Raw genomic sequence first — 20,168 nt, 5'->3', positions numbered from 1 at the left:
TCGTGTTAGTTTAGGTAATGTTAGGCATGTGAGACGATAGATTAATACAGTTTGTGATTACACAGAACCATGATCCCCTTACGAAAATTAAACATGGTTGTATGTAACAATGTCACAAGTACCGGTACTTCGGTACCAAGTACATACTGAAATGTTCAAAATGTGACGATAGTATCTGTATAGCATCGACTCACAAGTAGATATATTTGGTCCCGCAGCTGCGTTTAGTCGCGTCACGCAGGGCTCCAGACTGTAGCCGAATATATACGTGTCTGTGTATATTAAATACTATTTAAATATTACTCTTCCATGTTTTGCGTGTCTGTGTGAATGACGTGGGCGGGTGTCATATCCATAGACTGTAAAAAATTACCTCTGCTGTGTCACTGAGGACATGAGAATTTACCGTTTCATTTGAGAAAACTGTCATGAACACAGAGACTCAAAAGTCACGGCAACCCGTCAAAATAAAAGTTTGATTTAAACGTGAATAAATTGACAGAAATTAGCCATTTTTACAGTGAAGTTACTTTAGCTGATCACTTTCTGACATGAGTGACAGTCCCTCAATAGAAATAAACTAATGTCTTGAATTATATGTTGTAACGCCAATCTTTCACTGAACTGAGACATGTTTTGCTGAGGGAATTGATGAACTCACGAGCAGCTTATACTGAGCATACGAGTGTAACTGAACGTGCAGCGGTTCTCGATCAGCAGGACAGAATCGAAAACCATTACTTTTGGACACATTCGATGCTGAGAACTGACGAGCCGATGAGCAGAGCCTCTTTATACACACAATGCTCTTCCCAACTGGACTGTTTGCCTTTTTTCTGGCTACAACGGCATTCCCATGGGACTTCAGCGCAAGATACAGCTAGCCGTCTAAAACAGGTGAATTTAAACAATGGCTACACTCTAAAAATGGCGGGGTTAAAAACAACCCAATTGGCAACCCAGCGCTGGGTAAATATTGGACAGAACACATGCTGGGTTAAATTAACCCAGTGGCATTTTAATCCAGCAGGCTGGGCTGTTGAGAAAACCCAAAATGTAGTCAATTTTTACCTTTAAAGGTGAACTATGTAGTATTTTTGCAGGAAAATATCCAAAAACCACTAGGCCGGTATTATATATTTTGTTCAGTTGAGTACCTACAATATCCCAGAAGTTTCCAACTATTTGTAAATTGTGAGAAAATTGCTATTTTAACTAAGGACAGGGACGTTTCAGCATTGCATTTGAGGGAGTCGCCTGTCAATTGCGTCATATCTGCGTTACCCTCGGTTTCGGCTTTTATTTCGCAGGAGCGCTTTACTCTTAGCAGTGTGAACAAGTGAACGCACGGAGTAAAGTCATAACATCGTTTTGAACACACTTAAATGTATCTAATATGATAAACAGAGCTACATTACCTCAAAATCATAACCGGAAGAGCGGATCTGTGCAGGCGCCCGGCGAATGTGTCCCGTCCCGTTATAATAAAAGTCCCGGTATTCGTGAGGCGGGTATTTGTTTAACAATCGCTCCAGCAGCTGTGCTCAGGTCCATAACACTCGGTCCTGCTCTGCTTTAGACTACAGTAACGTTAATAACCGCATGCATGAACGTGATTTCTGCCCGAGTCCTATTTTCCACCGGCTGTGATGAGAAGACCACATCTCCCAAGATGCTGCGCTCACACTTTGCGTCATCAAACTACGATTTGTTTTGAATAGGCGCCCTCCAGTGGATGAAAGCTGCATAGTGCACCTTTAATGGATTTGCTATTCAGGGTTATTCTTCCGGGGTTGTTCTTAAAATGTCTCCTGTGCCTGTAAAACTAGACAATCATGAAAGAACAAATGAAGAATGCATGTTTAGACTGTTAAAACGATAATTTTTATTGCTTGACAAATGGTACAATACACAAATGTGTTAAAATTGACAACAATGGCAACTACAAACCTACTATATTCTGTCAATACATTCACATTTAAATCGAACTGCGTGTGTGTACGCAGAGACGCAAAACATGGAAGAGTAATATTTAAATAGTAGCCTATTTGATCTACACAGACACTGGTAAGTTATATATTCGGCTACAGTCTGGAGCCCTGCGTGACGCGACTGAACGCAGCTGCGGAAACGAATATAGTCTACTTGTGAGCCAATGCTATACAGATAGGCTATCGTCACATTTTTTAAATTTCAGTACTTGGTACCGAAGTATCGGTACTTGTGACATCCCTACATAAAACCATGGTTAATTTTTCGTAAGGGGATCATGGTTCCGTGTAATCACAAACTGTATTAATCTACGAGTCAGTAACGTTAACTACATTGCATCGAATTTCTGACGTAAAACTTTTGTCGTCCTAACGTCATGTAAGCTTAAGAATTGTTGCCGCGAAGAAGAAAAAAAAAAAAATTGCTAATTAAAATGAATATTACTGAAAACGTATGAACTTATCTTAAAATATCTGCAACCAGTGGCTGTGTCTTTTGCATTGTCCTATTAAAAACGACAGTTTGGGAGCGAATTTAAACGAATCCGGGCGGGAAGCACGTGAAACAACCAAAGGCTGGGTAGAATCAACCAAGCATTGCGACCCAGCAGGTTTAACCCAACGACTGGAAATTTGAAACTACCCAATGGTGTTTAAAATGTAATCAAATAAACCAACAAAAATTACCCAACAGTCTTAACCCAGCATTTTGGGCTAAAAAACAACCCAGCATTATTTAGAGTGTAAGTGGCTAAATGCATCTCGTTGTCATGTAAGGGACCTGTTTCTGTTGGACAGACATTTTAATTGCATTTTATGTCTGTTAAGAGGCACAAAGACACCCTTTTTTGTTTATGCCCCCATAACTGCCATTTTAGCTGAGTGGGGGTGGGCATTAACTGTAACAGTTCCATGTTGCAAGGACCAATCCATTTTTTTTTTCTTCTATAGACTGTACTCACAAATATATAACTATCAAGATAAACTGTAAAGTCCAAAGTCTACTTCATTTTAGTGTTAAACCTGTCAGTTATTTTTAAAAAGTCTTAGTCTCGTGTCAAATGTACTTTTTATAATTTTTAGTCAACCATGATCTAGTTTGTTTACTCAAGTTGCAGTAGACTGAGGCCTGTTTCACTACATGGTTCTTAGACAAAGCCAGTATTAGGCCTTAGTTCAATTGGGACTTTAACTAGCGTTTATAAACATGCCTGGGGCATGGGACTGTAGGTTTAAGCCTCGGCTGTGAAAACGGGAGTCTAAATGTCTGGGCATTTTAGTCTAGTTTTAGTCAGTAAAAACTTTTTTTTTTTTTTTACTTTAAAAACTTTACTCCTCAGCACGGCGGCATAGTGACGAGAGCTTCGGCTCGAGTTCGCCTATTCACTCTAGTATTCTCTGTCCGCGGCAGTAGAGCGACGGAACGAGAGAAGAGGAAGAGTGAGGAAAAACTCTGTCTGTCCGCGGCGCCTCCTCAGCACGGCAGCATAGTGACGAGAACTTCGGCTCGAGTTCGCCTATTCACTCTAGTAATCTTTGTCCGCGGCGGTACCGCGACGGAACGAGAGAAGAGGAAGAGTGAGGACAACTCTGCGGCAGCAGCGGAAGAAGAGCCGCTGCGGCAGCAGAGTGAAGAGAGCTTCGGCTTGATTTGCTCATGTCCTCTAACATTCTCTCTCTCCGCGGCGCTATTCAGCGCGACGGAACGAGAGAAGAGGGAGAGTGAGAAAAGCTCTGTCTTTCCGCGGCGCGGCGGAACGAGAGAGTCCTCACATAGAACAAGCCTGTAAGCTCTAGAAGTGCCGTTGCAGCGGCAACACACACACACACACACACACACACACACTCAACCAGAGCCGATCCTGAACTCCCTGGGGCCCTAAGAAAAATTCTGCTAAGACTCATTCTCTTACCTGACTCATAAGCTATGTAAACCATTTGCCATTGACATGCAGTTACACCTGACACCTTAGTGCTCCCAATACAATCCTCCCTCCTTTGAACAAAACAGTCAAAGAATGAGGTTCAAACAAACAATATTTATTGAAGAGTATTTTCAATAGAATCCTAAGATAGTACTTGCTGAAGACGGCTTTACTGTTGGTGAATCAGGCTGTACTGGGTCTGTGCTAGTACTGGCTGAGGCTGGATGTGGATCATCTGGGTCTGTGCTTGTACTGGCAGAGGATCCAGCATCTCCTCTACGTACAAACTTAAGCATAGCACTTGCAAATTATAGATACATTTTATAAGCAGCATCAGACCCATTCAAACTGGCTCCCCCAGATTTCCTTTTATACATTTTCAAATATAAAATACTATTTATAGTATGGCTTGGCTCTTGTAATGTTTAACAAACTAGTGATTCAGATATCAAGAACCTCTAAGTGATGGCATCATTCTTGATATCAAGAATTCACTTTTGTACAAGTGAACATGTAATCCCTGATATCAAAAAGACATTGTTACTAGTAAAAATTCCATACCTAATATCAAAAATTCCATACCTAATATCGTAAATAGTGAACATTTATTTATTGACATTAAAAATGCATAAATTGTGAATAAATAAAAGCGAAAATGGCTTGTCATAGGATGCTACTGTGTTTTATATTATGCATGTTAAAGCAATATTTGATTTATGGTTATTATTTACTAAGGGATGTGCCTCCATATTGACCAGCATGTCCAGCTAATTAATATCAACATTTTACATTCAATATAGCCTATAAATCAATAGTCAATCAATGTCAAATTGTCAATACATTGCTTTCCATCTTGCATAATTTGTGCAGCAGTTTAGAGTTGTAACTAAACATTGACTAATGTAGCCTATGTGCACTTATGATGAGGAGGAGGACCATCATGCCCATATATTGTTCTGTCGGTCTGGTATCCACACAGATATTTCTGCTGGAAAATGCTGGTTTCATTTCGTGCAGGCGCATATGAACGCATGTTCATGTGCGACGCGGATCTTTTCCGAGCTGCAGTAAACAAACACTGTTGCCGTTTATCACAAAATAAAAAAAACTTAATTTTATTTCTGAGGCACAAAGAAACAGAACACAGCCCTGAAAGCGGCTGGCATTAGCTAGCTAGACAGACCAAGAGATGCATAGCTTGCCTGTCCAGCTTAGGAAGACAACAGAAGAGATGCGCATCAACTTAACTTTAGGGTACTGTTATTTGCTGACATCAAACTTGGAGAGGAGAGAACACAAGTTTACCTGATTGCTGTTCCTGCAATTCACTCTCATGGTGTTTTTTTCCTTCATTTCATGGCCAGAAGGATAATTCCGCTTAATTTTATCATCAGTGTTTACAACATTGATTGACGCACTTTGACACGAGGGGGAGGCGGGGCCTTGAGTAAATTGCGGGGCCCTACGCAGCTTGCGTAGTGAGCGTATAGGGCTGTTCGGCTCTGCACTCAACATAGACACACAGAATAAAGGATATTTAACGCCGGATGGCGCAGCTGGAACGCAGGTGGCTGAAGGCGGAGACTCAGAGGGAATCCGGCATCCTAAGGGCTGCAGGAATGTTCCGCTGGTTGCTTTTCGAATGGCGGTTTGCTTGATTCCAGAGGTCAGTGACGGTGTCGCTGAAGGAGATAAAATCTGAGACCTATGGTGAATCAGGGTCTTATATAGCCTCCTATATGCTAATATAGGAGAGAAGCGCGTCGGTCAGAGAAGGAGCTCGAATCGCAAGTAAGTCTATCCGAAATACTCTGTATTTGCTGTATTGCTTGGTGTATTAATTACTAGAAGGAAGATACATTTCGTTTCTGCACTTATTTTTTTTATTCATAACTTTGTTCCGGGAGCTATTCACAAATTGCACTTTAACCAGGGCAGTTTGAAGCGCGCTGTACGTAATTGCCAGCCGTTATCAAATAATAATTGTTGGCTTTTAGCACAGGTAGTGAGTAATAGTTTGGTTTTGATTTAAGTCGTTGGCAGACCGTTGCGTTGATTAATCTTTGGGATAATTATAAGGGCGGACTGTATATTTAAAGCCGAGCAAGTTAGCCGGCCATTAGGAGAAGCGTGTCGTTCAGAGAAGGAGCTCGAATCACAAGTAAGTCTATCCGAAATACTCTGTATTTGCTGTATTGCTTGGTGTATTAATTACTAGAAGGAAGATACATTTAGTTTCTGCACTTATTCTTTTTATTCATAACTTTGTTCCGGGAGCTATTCACAAATTGCACTTTAACCAGGGCAGTTTGAAGCGTGCTGTACGCAATTGCCATCCATTATCAAATAATAATTGTTGGCTTTTAGCACAGGTAGTGAGTGATAGTTTGGTTTCGATTTGAGTCATATGCAGACCGTTGCGTTGATTAATCTTTGGGATAATTATAAAAGTGTCCACACCTGCTCTCACTCAAGCAGTGATCAGTGTGTATTTAATAAGCGTGTCAGCGCTGTCGCGGTAGCGTCAGCGGGAGCGTTCAGCCCTCGTGTGAAGACCGACAAGTGTAAAGACATCTTTTTCGACTCTACCTACGATCGACCGTAGAACGAACACAGAGAACGCACTTAAGTATTTATTTATCCTCTTTCTCCTTCTCTCTTTTCTCACAATGTGCTTTCAATACATACCCGCTATTTCTACCCCTCGCACCACTATCAGACGCAGACGGCAGCGCACTACTGCTAATCTGCGTCCTATTCCTTCCTCTACTAATATCCCTCCCTCCTTTTCTCTGGGTCTATGGAATTGTCAGTCAGCTGTAAACAAAGCTGACTTCATTCCAGCCTTCGCCACTCATTCCAATCTGAATATCTTGGCCTTGACTGAGACCTGGATCCGTCCAGAAGACTCAGCAACTCCTGCTGCTCTCTCTAACAATTTCTCCTTCTCACACACCCCTCGCCACATTGGCAGAGGTGGAGGCACAGGTTTCCTTATCACAAACAATTGGAAATACTCAACCCACACCTCTCTCTGTAATAACAACTCATTTGAATACCATGCTATTACAGTTACAGCTCCTTCTAAAATCCATCTTGTAGTCATTTGCCGCCCTCCAGGTCAATTGGGCACCTTTGTTGAGGAACTAGATGTGCTGCTATCCTCATTCCCTGAGGACGGCAGCCCACTTGTAACCCACTCAAACTTCTTAATACCTCACACACACACAAATCTGGCAACCAACTTGACCTCATCTACACACGCAACTGCACTACAGAAAACACTTTGGTCAAACCCTTACACTTCTCTGATCATTACTTCATCACATTTAATCTACACCTCACTACTCATATGCTTCCACCTCCTCTACCAGTTAGTTTCAGACGAAACCTGCGTTCTCTTTCTCCCTCTCCTCCGTCGTGTCATCCTCTCTTCCGTCACCCACACAATTCTCCTCTATGGATGTCAACACTGCAACAGACACTTTATGTTCCACTTTAACCGCTTGTCTAGATACTCTCTGCCCTCTGTCTTCTAGGCCAGCTCGCGCTACTCCCTCTAACCCTTGGTTATCGGATGTTCTTCGTGAACATCGGACCAAACTTAGGGCAGCAGAGAGAAAATGGTGCAAATCAAACGAACCATCTGACCTGAGTAAGTACCAATCTCTGCTCATTTCCTTCTCACAGGACGTCCATACAGCTAAATCTGCATAATTTCACAACAAAATCAACAGCACCTCAGACTCATGCACACTTTTCAGAACTTTCACCTCTCTCCTCTGTCCCCCTCCACCACCTCCCTTTCTGCAGACGATCTTGCCAATTTTTTCACAAAAAAAACCACACTCATCAGCAGTCAGTTCACACCTCCACACACACACACACACTTTTGAATCAGCCACATCCACAGCCAAACATCTTCTCTCCTCCTTCTCTACACTCACTGAGGATGAAGTATCTAAGCTTCTCCTCTCCAGCCATCCCACTACCTGCCCTCTAGATCCCATCCCCTCACATCTCCTACAAGCCATCTCCCCTACACTCTTACCAGCACTCACACACATCATCAACACATCTCTCTCCACCGGCATCTTCCCCACCACATTCAAGCAGGCTCGGGTAACCCCACTGCTTAAAAAACCCACATTAGACACATCACTTGTAGTGAACTACAGACCTGTTTCTCTCCTACCATTCATTGCGAAAACACTTGAAAGAGTTGTTTTCAACCAGGTCTCATCTTTCCTCTCACAGTCTAATCAACTGGACGTAAACCAGTCAGGCTTCAAAAAGGGCCACTCAACTGAGACGGCATTATTGTCATTTACTGAAGCCCTGCGGCTGGCTTAAGCTGCATCCAAATCATCAGTCCTCATCCTCCTTGATCTGTCTGCTGCCTTTGACACTGTGAATCATCAGATTCTTCTGTCCACCCTCTCATCACTGGGCATCACAGGGACTCCACTCCACTGGTTTGAGTCCTATCTCACAGGTAGGTCTTTTAAGGTTGCCTGGAGAGGAGAGGTATCCAAAACACATCACCTGACCACAGGGGTTCCTCAGGGCTCAGTGCTTGGACCTCTCCTCTTCTCCATTTACACCACATCATTGGGACCCATCATTCAGGCACATGGTCTCTCATATCATTGCTATGCTGATGACACACAGCTCTATCTCTCATTTCAACCAGATGATCCCACAGTAGCTGCACAAATCTCAAGCTGTCTGGTGGACATCTCGGCATGGATGAAAAAACATCCCCTGCAGCTCAATCTAGCAAAGAATGAGCTGCTTGTTTTCCCTGATAACCCCACCATACAACATGATTTTACCATCCAGCTAGGTTCATCTTTGATTACTCCTTCAGGGTCGGTCAGAAATCTTGGAGTAATCTTTGATGACCAGCTGCCCTTCAAAGACCACATCTCGAAGACGGCTCGGTCATTCAGGTTTGCATTGCACAACATCAGAAAAATCAGACTGTTCCTTACGGAGCATGCAACACAGCTTCTTGTCCAAGCCCTGGTCATTTCTAGACTTGACTATTGCAATGCGCTTCTGGCTGGACTTCCATCTTTTGCAATCAAACCGCTGCAAATGATCCAGAACGCTGCAGCACGTCTTGTATTCAATGAGCCCAAAAGGGCTCATGTCACACCTCTATTCATCTCTCTGCATTGGCTACCACTCGCTGCCCGGATCAAATTCAAAGCCCTGACTCTTGCTCATGGATCTTCCACAAGCGCAGCACCCGCATACTTCGACTCACTCCTACGAGTCTACACACCCACCAGAAGCCTTCGCTCAACTAATGAGCGAAGGCTTGTGGTACCATCACAGAGAGGCATGAAATCCCTCTCTAGAACTTTTTCTTTCATTGTTCCTGGTTGGTGGAACGATCTTCCGTCCTCCATACGCACAACAGAATCACTCGCTTCATTCAAAAGACAGGTAAAAACTCATCTCTTCCATGAGCACTTAATCTTACATTAAAAAATAAAATAAAATAAAAATAAAAAACCCTCTTTCCCCCTCTATTTCTCCTTTCTTCTTTCCTTTTCTGGTCTTTGCTACTCTGAGCAGTGTACAAATCTTGGTATTTGGGGCACTTTTCGTGTTTCGTTGCCTCTTCTTGACGGATCGCTTCTTGTTCTCCTGAGTTGTAAGTCGCTTTGGATAAAAGCGTCTGCTAAATGCATAAATGTAAATGTAAATGTAATATAAGCCCCCTTTTTTTGCGGTCTCTCTGGAGAGCCCCCATTAGTTCGCTCCTCTCAGCCGCCTCACCATAGGTTCCTGCAGTTGCCGCGGCCCGGCCAATCAGAGCGCTCCTCGCACCGGGCTATTACCATGCAGCTGCACTGCGCTTTACATGATACCTTTATTAATAAAGTTTTGCTTAATATTCTCGAGAAAAGGAGTTTTTCCCATACGCAATACTCGTTCCCTCTCTCTCAGGGAACCGAGGTTACGAAAGTAACCGAGCACGTTATCTAGACAATGCTGTCTCTCTAAGAAACTTTCAATTTAATCAGAAATTGTTTAAACAGTCAATAAGTGAATAAATCACTACTTACTGCTTGCAGGGATATAGTTGTAATTGCCCCTTCAGTTTAAGACGCCGAGCGAAGCTTGCTTGAAATGGACCGAACAAATAAATAATTTTGAATTAAATTGTTGTGGTATCCGATTATAATAAAATTCAACCATGACTGTTGACATTTTTTGTCTGTGGGAAGGGTAGAAAAAGTCCTCACGTACCCTGCACAGCCCGGAACATGACATTTGTGTCCATGAGAGTTGCTGTTTTTGCTACCCTCGAGTGTCGTTTACCTGCAATCCTGATGATTCGGCTCCTTCAGTTCCACCTGACAATGAACATGTTCGGATATATGCAAGTGTTGGAGGCATACATATTAATGATCCCAAGCGATTGTGTCATAGGCGGCGTTTTGTTGAGAATCACTTTCCATGGTGTTTTTCATGCACAAGATTTGCATAAAAAGTAGGAGGCAATACTGTTCAAGACAGTATGTGACGTCCATGTACTGAACTCTTATTTCAAAATGGAAAGGTAATTCAATTTTTCATTATAGGGCACCTTTAACACTTCACATTATGAGAACAGGTGAAGAAATAAAAATAATAAAAAAGAAATTCCTAATTGTAATTCCAATAATTACAAATGTTTTTTTTAATAAAGCAATAGCAAAAAACACTCTATTGTCACACAGAGGTTGCATAAGTTCATTTATTCAATCACAATTGCAAACAATAGTCAAGATCATCATTTGGATTTATTATATATTACAATTCATCACTGAGAATGTTTGATCCTCTAGCTTTGCCAAAAGAAAATGGTCTGTGTATTTAATAAATGGTGGTCTTTCTTTCTTGTCAAAATCACACACCAATCGCACACCAGGGTGGTGAGCAGATGCTTAAAGGGGGTGGGGGGTGGGGGGGGGGGTGAAATGCTGTTTCATGCATACTGAGCTTTTTACACTGTTAAAGACTTTGTTTCCCATCCTAAACATAGACAAAGTTTCAAAAACTAATGTTGGGCGTTTGATGGAATATTTCTGTGTCAAAAATACTCCTTCCGGTTTCTCACAAGTTTAGGAGAGTTTTTTTTGAGTATGGCTCCGCTTGACGTTAATAGAGCGGAAGGTACTTGTATGGGCCGTACGGGCTCTTCTCCCGGAAGGGTGCGCACACGCGTGACTAGAGCGAGAGAGGAAATGCACGCCCATTCCTAATTGGAGTCCATTAGGACCGAACTGCACCGCTCTGCGCCGCGCTCCACTTTATTCCTATGGGTGACATCAAGCAACTTCAACGCTTCAGCACAGCATTCCGGGAAGGCAGCGCTGCATTTGAACCGTTTTGAATGCATAAAAATCACGGGAAGCTTCACAACATCACTTCAGTCGCAAAGTGGATCTCTACAGTCACTGCTGTCAGGACTTCACCAGATCATACCAAAGAAGTGTGTTTTTGACGGAGCGGTCTCAGCGATAAAGGTTCGGTCCTGCTTTCGAAGCAGCCGTTGAGTAAAACTGCTTCAAATGTCTATGCTGTTGGCTATCGTCGCCTGAGTAAACATCAGTAAACGACACGAGCGTGTGCTTCGTCATTCAAATGCGCTAACGGACTCCATTGTTGTTCTATGTATAACGTTACACTAGTCTGACATGCAAAACCGTTTTGCTTGCTACTGCTAAGGTTTAGTCGCATACAAAAGTCCATAAACCGAATCATGTCCTCATAAACTGCGAGTAAAGACACACAAATGTTGACAGGCCACTAAATACAGTACATACCACAGAGACGGACGGTCCTGCTGTTGCCGTTTCTCCTGTTCAATTTATTTCAGCCTCCGAATGATTCTGGATCATATATCTATTATCTGAGATCGATAGCCATGGGCTTCTCCACGCTTGAGGACGTCACCGCTTTGCGCGCTCGTCATTCTTTAGCTCCGCCCACACGATACGCCTCCTGGCGCTCGTTTTTTTCCGGAAAGACTCTGTACAGCCCATATTTCTTTTATAAATATAATAAAACTAAAGACTTTTTGGAGATATGAAGGATGCAATACTACTCTATAGGTACTCAAGATTGACATGAGATTGACTGAAATTGAGTGTTTCACCCCACTTTTAACGTCTTGTGCCAACAGGATGTTACAATAAAAAGGTTTTCCCATGTGTCAGTTCCTCACAAGTGAGTCAGTCTAAAATGAATCAACATTGAACTGCGACTTGACTTGTTCTTCACTCCACTTTCAAGCACGGTTATGGTGAAGAGCTTCTGACTCCATTCCGAAGTTTTTTATTTTTACTCGCCAAATCAAGATGATGAAGTAGAACAGCGTAGAACTTGGTTTAGTTCTTAATTTTGGTTTTGTTTCAGCTAAACTTAAAGTTTATCATCAGGAAATCCCCAGTCTCATAGGCCCTGTCCCAAATGGCACTTCAATTTTGGTTTTGTGGACTTGTGGCAAAGGCATTGTGCACGTAGAAGACCGTAGGTTGTCCTATTCATCCTTTTAGCTTAAAGAAGGGTGCTTGTGAGCACCCCCTTTGCAAATGCTATGCACCCTCGATGTGTACTTCAGCTGAGCCCACAAGTTCACAGGCTATGCAGAGGAAAAGTGCGGACTCAAAGGAAGACCGTGAGGGTTTAGGGTGCTATTTGGGACAGGGCCAAGTGACAACAAACAAATGTAATTTTGAGTTTATTTTAGACTTGTATTGACCACAAAGAATACAGTAAATAAATATAGCATTATGGGTTTACACTAATCAACAAATATGATTGAAGTTCAGAACACATGTAACAATGGCAATAAAGCAGGATTACACCTAAAAATTACACCAGGATTACACCACTTTTCTGTTAAGGGGTTGACAACGTACAGAATCTTGTGAAATACGGAGATGTCACGTTATAACAACAACATCAAATTGATAACAGTGCTCAAACTGTGTCGTAGTTCACTTAATTTTGTTCCCCCATGTGGGGTAAGAAAGTTAAGCCATGCAAAAGGATGAAACGTGTTGTGTGTGTTTTCAGATTTTGTTTGCAGGTTGCAGATCTATGTTGACCTGAAATAAAAGAAAAGAAAGAAAGACATTTGCTGTGATACTTAATAGAACTTAACAGTCAATATTTGGAAGTAAAAATAGCAAGGAAAACCTCTATAGCAAAAGTGATTTTCAGTTGGATAATGTATAAACCTCTTGAGAGAGACCTAACATGAGATCAGAGATTGTTAAACAATGGTATGTTGCTTTAGATATGCAATTTCTAAAGCAACACAGGGGCATTCCACCCGGCAGTCAAAGCGACATTATGTCATGAAAGTGCGGACTCAGAGGAAGACCTCACCAGCAGCCATATCACCCTGTAGCCCAAGACTAGTTTCCCACTGAAGATAAGCAGGGCTGAGCCTGGTCAGTACCCGGATGTGAGACTAACTGGGAAAACTAGGTTGCTGCTGGTGGAGGAATAATAGGGCCAGCAGTGGGTGCTCACCCTGTGGTCTGTATGGGTCCTAACACCCTAGTATAGTGAAGGGGACACTATACTGTAACAAGCACTGTCCTTCGGATAAGATGTTAAACCGAGGTCCTGACTATCTGTGGTCATTAAAAATCCCAGGATGTCCTTCAAAAAAGACTAGGGGTGTAACACCGGCATCCATCATGGCCTCCTAATAATCCCCATATAATGATTGGCTTCATCACTCTGTCTCCTCTCCACCAATCAGCTGGTGTGTGGTGAGTGTTTTGGCACAATATGGCTGCCGTCGCATCATCCAGGTGGATGCTGCACATTGGTGGTGGTTGAGGAGATTCCCCCTTTCCATATGTAAATCGCTTTGAGTGCCTAGAAGAGCTCTATATAAATGTCACAAATTATTATTATTATTATTATTTCAACTTAATCCAACAACCAGGCACTATTATCATTATCAATATTATAAATCCAAACAGTAGTAAGTGGAAGCTAACCAGGTAGTATCAGGTAATTGTATCTAACTAAAGAATACTAGCTAATATAGGATGATGTAAGAGTGTAAAACCTTAAATTATATTGGTACTATTGTAGTACTGGTGTATAGTACGGACGTTAAAGGGTTACTTCAGCGATTAGCATATGGCTTTGTATCAGTAGAAACCCTGGAGTATATTCAAATACATGTGCTTTCCCCCCTTATATCCCCCTGAGACAAGAGATTTATGCATTTTATTTCTGGAAAAATTCCTCCTATGATGCAAATTGACGATATTTGACTACAGACAGCAGAGGGAGCCATTTCCGCATGTTTTTAACCTGCGCATGGGGGATGGGAGATATCACTCACAGCTCAGCTGGCAGCTACAGGCACTCATTTAAACAGAGCTATGGTGAGCAATGTAAGTCTTTTAACTTCTCAAATTAATTTCAATGAAAGTCAAGCTTGCAAAGGCATGAACTGAAACGCGCCAAACTGAACTCGCGTTGTGAATGTATGCCGCGAGTGTAGTCGCGATTACCTCAGCTCAGGCCCGATTCTACGGGGGTGCTAGAGGGTGCTAAGCATCCTCAAACGCAAGCAAAAGCACCCTCAGTTAACAGTATTAATATTGCAAAACAGATATGGCAGATTTTCACATTTGTGTCCGAGCTCTGGAAAGCGTCAAATGCATATTTACAGCGTGTTTTTGCAGCTGTGAGTGGTGTAGCCAATCACAGACACAGTGGTGAGTGATGCAGCCAATCACAGATAGGTGTTGATTTCTGGAACGCGATCAGAATCTCACCACTCGAAATTGCAGAGCTCTCATTCAGTTCGGAGTTAATGCAGGCTCGCGAAACCTCTTAATAACAAACAAAGTCAAGCCACTATGTAAGTAAGATATTTATTGTTGACAACATTTTTATACGAAACTTTGTGAGATCACGATGAACTGACAAAGCAACAGCATTGTAGTGGTCGTAGAGATCTCGGCTCTTTCGAGGCTACAGTCATTCATTGATAAAATTGACGGCCAATATTGCTTGCTGCAAAGTTTTGGAATTGACATCTAAATATAAAAAAAATAATGGTAAATATAATATAATACTAAAAATAAACTCTGCACGAGACAGAAATATCCCCCTGAGACCCAGAATAGAGGTTTGGCATCAGTAGAGGACATTATTTAGCGAATTTCTCTAACACACAGTTTTAAGTATTCTTATAGAATATACAACATTCTTGTGAAGATATTATGTCTTGGTACATTACATATATAGTCCCAAAACACATTAAAAATTCAAATTAGAAAGGAAATGGCATTTATGGCCATGTTTACACACATATTGCATTAAGTAAAATGATAGCAAATATCAAATTATTCTATATCTTTCATAACATTGAGAATCATCTTTATACAAAGTTTGGGTAAAATAAATGGATTGGATGAATGAAAAAAAAATCCCATTGTTTGTCTATTCATGTCTTTTAATTTCCTCAATAAAGGGGTTCTGGTGTCCTCTGTACAGTAGACTACATCGCATATAACATATGAATTAAAAACATAATCTAAATTCACATAACCTATTTTTGGTTCTCAGGAAGATGACATGTTAAAATACTAGTAAAGCATTAAAGTAAATTACCTGCAAATAAGATCATAAAGTTCTCAGGTTACACCGCTATGGTGGAGCCGTTGCTTAGAGCACCCTCAGTAATTTCAGAAGCACCCTCAGTGATTTGATTCTGGAACCGGGCCTGCCTCAGCTCTCACCACGAGAGCTCATCAGCTCATTTATCTGACTCCTGCAGTTAGTGCTCAGTGCTGTGATTCTCGCGTGGTGACTCACTCATTATATTGAACATACATGTTCAGTTTTAAATTGTAGTGTCTTCTCCAACTCAGTCATAATAATCAAGTTGGTGGCTTTGGGAATGGCCTCACAGGGCAGTGAAGCATTGTGGGAATTGTAGTCTTCATCCCCATGAGACAAAAATACCTTTTCTGTCTTTTCTCAGTCTAGAAGGCACCAAATTCAAAAATAATTTCACATTTCTACTACATTGATGACCCAGTTTAAATACAGATTCATCTTCCCAGCACTTTAAGGAAATACATTACACACACACACACACACACACACACACACACACACACACACACACACACACACACACACACACACACACACACACACACACACACACACACACACACACACACACACACACACACACACACACACACACACACACACGAACTGATTTCACACACAATTTATTTTTGTTTGTTATTTTATGAATAGTTATCACTTACACATAAGATATGTTAACCTGAATGAGATCCACACTGAATGAGAACACTTTTGAATAAAAACAATGGATGCCTGTCAAGTCCTACTACTCACACCTAGTGCATAATTTGCATATCGACAAGTCAATGGATTTATGCGGAGTAACCCTAATTTATTTGAATTTAGTTTTTAATTTTGAAATTAATCTAGATTAATCTGAATTAAAATGGCTCATCTGAAATCTGCCAAAGGTTTTCAGAATGAGTGTGCTACCCTTTAACATACGTTATGATAGTGGTGTAACGGTACAGACTGCTCACGGTTTGGTTTGTATCACGGTTTTAGGTTCACGGTTTCGGTACGGTTCTATATTTACTGTGTTCAGGGAAAAAAGGACAACTGTCCATTGTTGGGCAGTAGCGAGCTACAAGTAGCAACGCTACTAGCTTAACTACATTTTTCAGTAGCTTGTCAGTAGCTCAGTTACTTTTAAAACAGTGTAGCTTTTCCAGTAGCTAACTACATTACACAGCAGCGTGAGTAGCGCGACCAAAAGCTACAGAGTAGCATTACAGAGTAGCATTACAGAGTAGCGCGACCAAAAGCTACATTCCGTTTTTGGGTTCTGAATCTATCGGCAGACGAGAACGAGCAGAGCTGAGCGGTGTGACAAAAGCTCAGTTCGCAGATGCGCTTCACTCATATGAGCTGCTCAGCGGTAAAACAACATTGTAAATAAACCAAAACTCAGCAGGCTACTTGCCTCACAGACATGAGATATATCATGTGTAGGCTATAGAAAAATTGAAATGTCAACTTTTAGGGTGCTTTCACATCTCTAGTTTCGGTTCATTTGGCCCGGACCAAGGGCAAACAATTATACATTGTTGCATTTTTCAGCTTTTTTGGTTCCTTTTCACACCACACTGATTGCTTTGGTCCGAACCAGTTGAAACGAAGCAAAACGCAGGCACGTGACAACATCCACATCACTTATTGGCCATGGCGTATTTCCTAAACTGCTTTTCGATTGGTCAGAATTTACATGTGGAAAAATTCCAACAGAAGAGGCAAAGCCAGCAAACTAATAACACTATGGAGAGACGACTGCACGGGCCAGTTTTGTCCCTGGCCATAATCTACTACACTGTGTGTATTTACCACAGTATGCAAACAATGCATTTCTATAATGAAGCGCAGATGTGACGTGAAAACAACATTCTAATGACCTTTAGACAGCGAGCGTGCATCACTCGTCACTTCAAGCGGAGGCATGCATTAATTATTCTTAACTGACATGCTCATCTTCCTGAAAATATTTCCAACAATCTATCATTACGCAATAATAATGATGCATGCAGCAATATTATAGAATGGTTTAAGTATTATATAATTGATAATGCTGCCTCTGATGTTATCTGTTATGTGGGATGCTGCAAAGGCAGTTATTAGAGGGAACCTAATATCTTACACCTCTGCAAGAAAAAGGGCAACAAAGGAGCAGACAATGAGGCTAATGTCAGAACTCTCTAAATTTGAACAACTCCATTAACAGTATCCTTCAGAGGAGAAATAAAAAAAAAATACTTGAAATTAGAAATCAATTAAATATTTTTCAGATTGAACAAACAAAGAAATTGCTCTTTTACAAAGCAGAATCATTTTGAATTTGGCAACAAACCTAACAGATTATCAGCTCATCAACTTAAGAAGGAGCGTGCAGAACATACAATTAAAGCGTTTCGCAACTCCAGTGGCCAATTGACTTATGATGCAAAACTAATAAATCAAGCCTTCGTTGAATTCTATAATAAGCTTTATCACGCTGAGAACCCCTCTGATTCAAATATGCAAACATTTTTGGATTCTATATCTTTACCATCACTGGCAGAGGAGGATAAAGCATATCTAGATGTGTTACCCACCTCAAAAGAGGTACAAGAATTTATCAGGTCCTTGGCATCAGGAAAAACTCCTGGATTAGATGCATTCCCTGTGGAATTCTATAAGGCATTTTGGGCTCAAATTTAACCCCTTTTTATGTTGAATGATTTTTTTGAGAATGGGAACCTTCCTATGGGAAGGTTAATGGGAACAATGAAAACTGCTATTATAAATTGAATTCATAAGAAAGATAAAGATTTGACAGAATGTATGTCATATCGCCCAATCTCGCTACTTTCAGATGATTTTAAAATAATATATCTAAGCTTCTTGCCAGCAGGCTGGAAAAATCTTCCCTACATTATTCATCCAGATGAGACAGGTTTCATAAAAGCTAGATACGGTTCAGATAATATTCTTAGACTCATAAATATAATTGATTACTCAAAACTGAATAACTTGCAAACAGTAATAGTATCCATTGACGCCGAAAAGGCATTTGATATGATATAATGGAAATTTTTATTTTTATTTTGTTGATCAAAAACTTGTATAGTAATCCCTTAGCAAAGATTCGTACAAATAATTGTATGTCTGAACAAATAATATTAAAAAGAGGCTTTCGCCAGGGTTGTCCTCTCTCCCCTTTACTGTTTAATCAAGCAATTGAACCCCTTGCTGAAATTATAAGGAGTAGGAAAGATGTCTCAGGGGTGTGTATTACAAATACTCTTCATAAGATATCTCTGTAAGCAGATGATATTTTGTTATATTTAACTAAACCCGACCAATCTATCCCTGCAAAACTTAATATTATAAATTATTTTGGCAACATATTTGGCTACAAACTTAACTTCACCAAGTCAAACGTCTGTTTATCATCCTCTTTAGTTACTGAAAATCTTAAAAATATATCACCCTTTACTTTTTAAATATCTCGGAGTGGCAATATCACCTAACATTGAGGATTTGTTTAGCAATAACTATATTTCGTTAAATAATAAAATAAAGATTGATTATTTATATATTGGTCTCTATTGCTCATCTCCATTCTGGGAAGAATCAATGTGGTTAAAATTAATGTACTGCCATGCTTTAACTATCTTTTTCAATCTCTACCATGCTATTCAAAACTTTAAATAAGCAAATTAGCACCTTTATCTGGAATAACCACTCACCAAGGATTGCTCTCAAAACCTTATGAAAATCAAAAGAAAATGGGGATTTAGGGATTCCAGACTTTCAATTATACTATTGGGCAACACAAACAAAAATATTATAAGTTGGGTACACTACCGAGAAAATGCACACTGGACTGATATTGAGAAACAGGCTATTTACCCAGTATCATTAACATCACTGCCCTATATTATGAATTTGACATTGAAAATATTTTTTTTTTACAAATACTTACAACTTAGACATTTGATAAATGATCTCCTAGAAAAGGGTCATCTCTCATCACAACTAAATTAGAAAACATTCTAGAGACCATGTCAACATTAAAGGGAAAATTGTCTGAGATATATGTTAAGAGATAAGCTGACCTTTAACTTCATTAAAAACTGTATGGCAAAAGGATCTTGAATATATGTAACCCCTGTTTGTCTTAGTAAGATTTATTCTGGTGCATCTCCTTTGTGCAACAGATGCAAGACACATAGGGGTACCATTATGCATCTTTTTTTGGAATTGCAAAAAATGTAGTACGTTTTGGGACTGTGTACATGAGTTCTCTGTGATGGCCCTGAGGAAAACATATCTCAAGACTCCTTTAATAAATCTTTTTGTTGTGGATTTACATGAGATATCAGACCCTGTATTTATCAAAAGAGTAGGTCTGATTTCTTATGTATCTAAGAAATGCATTCTACTAAACTGGAAAAAAGAGTACCCTCCAAATTTTTTATTATTTAAGCATATCCTAAACGACACACGAAATATGGAATATTTAACATACAGTTTAAAAAACAAAACCTGTAACTTCCTAGAGACTTGGAATAATTTTATTGACCTAATAGAGATTGCCAAGACATGTGACCAACTGGGCGGCAACGTCATCAGA

At 40.6% G+C, this 20,168-nt stretch overlaps 1 protein-coding gene across 1 annotated transcript in view; it reads right to left on the bottom strand.

Moving 5' to 3' along the window:
* Positions 1-12,646: 12,646 nt before the first annotated feature.
* Positions 12,647-20,168, bottom strand: part of snap47 (synaptosome associated protein 47) — an 89,904-nt gene continuing 82,382 nt past the window's right edge. The window contains exon 5 of the mRNA XM_067452140.1: positions 12,647-13,029. The gene's annotated coding sequence lies outside the window, so the exon portion shown is untranslated. The remainder of the gene's footprint in view (positions 13,030-20,168) is intronic.

This window comes from Pseudorasbora parva, chromosome 9, assembly GCF_024679245.1.
Source record: "Pseudorasbora parva isolate DD20220531a chromosome 9, ASM2467924v1, whole genome shotgun sequence".
NCBI classification, from domain to species: domain Eukaryota; kingdom Metazoa; phylum Chordata; class Actinopteri; order Cypriniformes; family Gobionidae; genus Pseudorasbora; species Pseudorasbora parva.
This window is presented reverse-complemented; position numbering and strand designations above follow the sequence as displayed.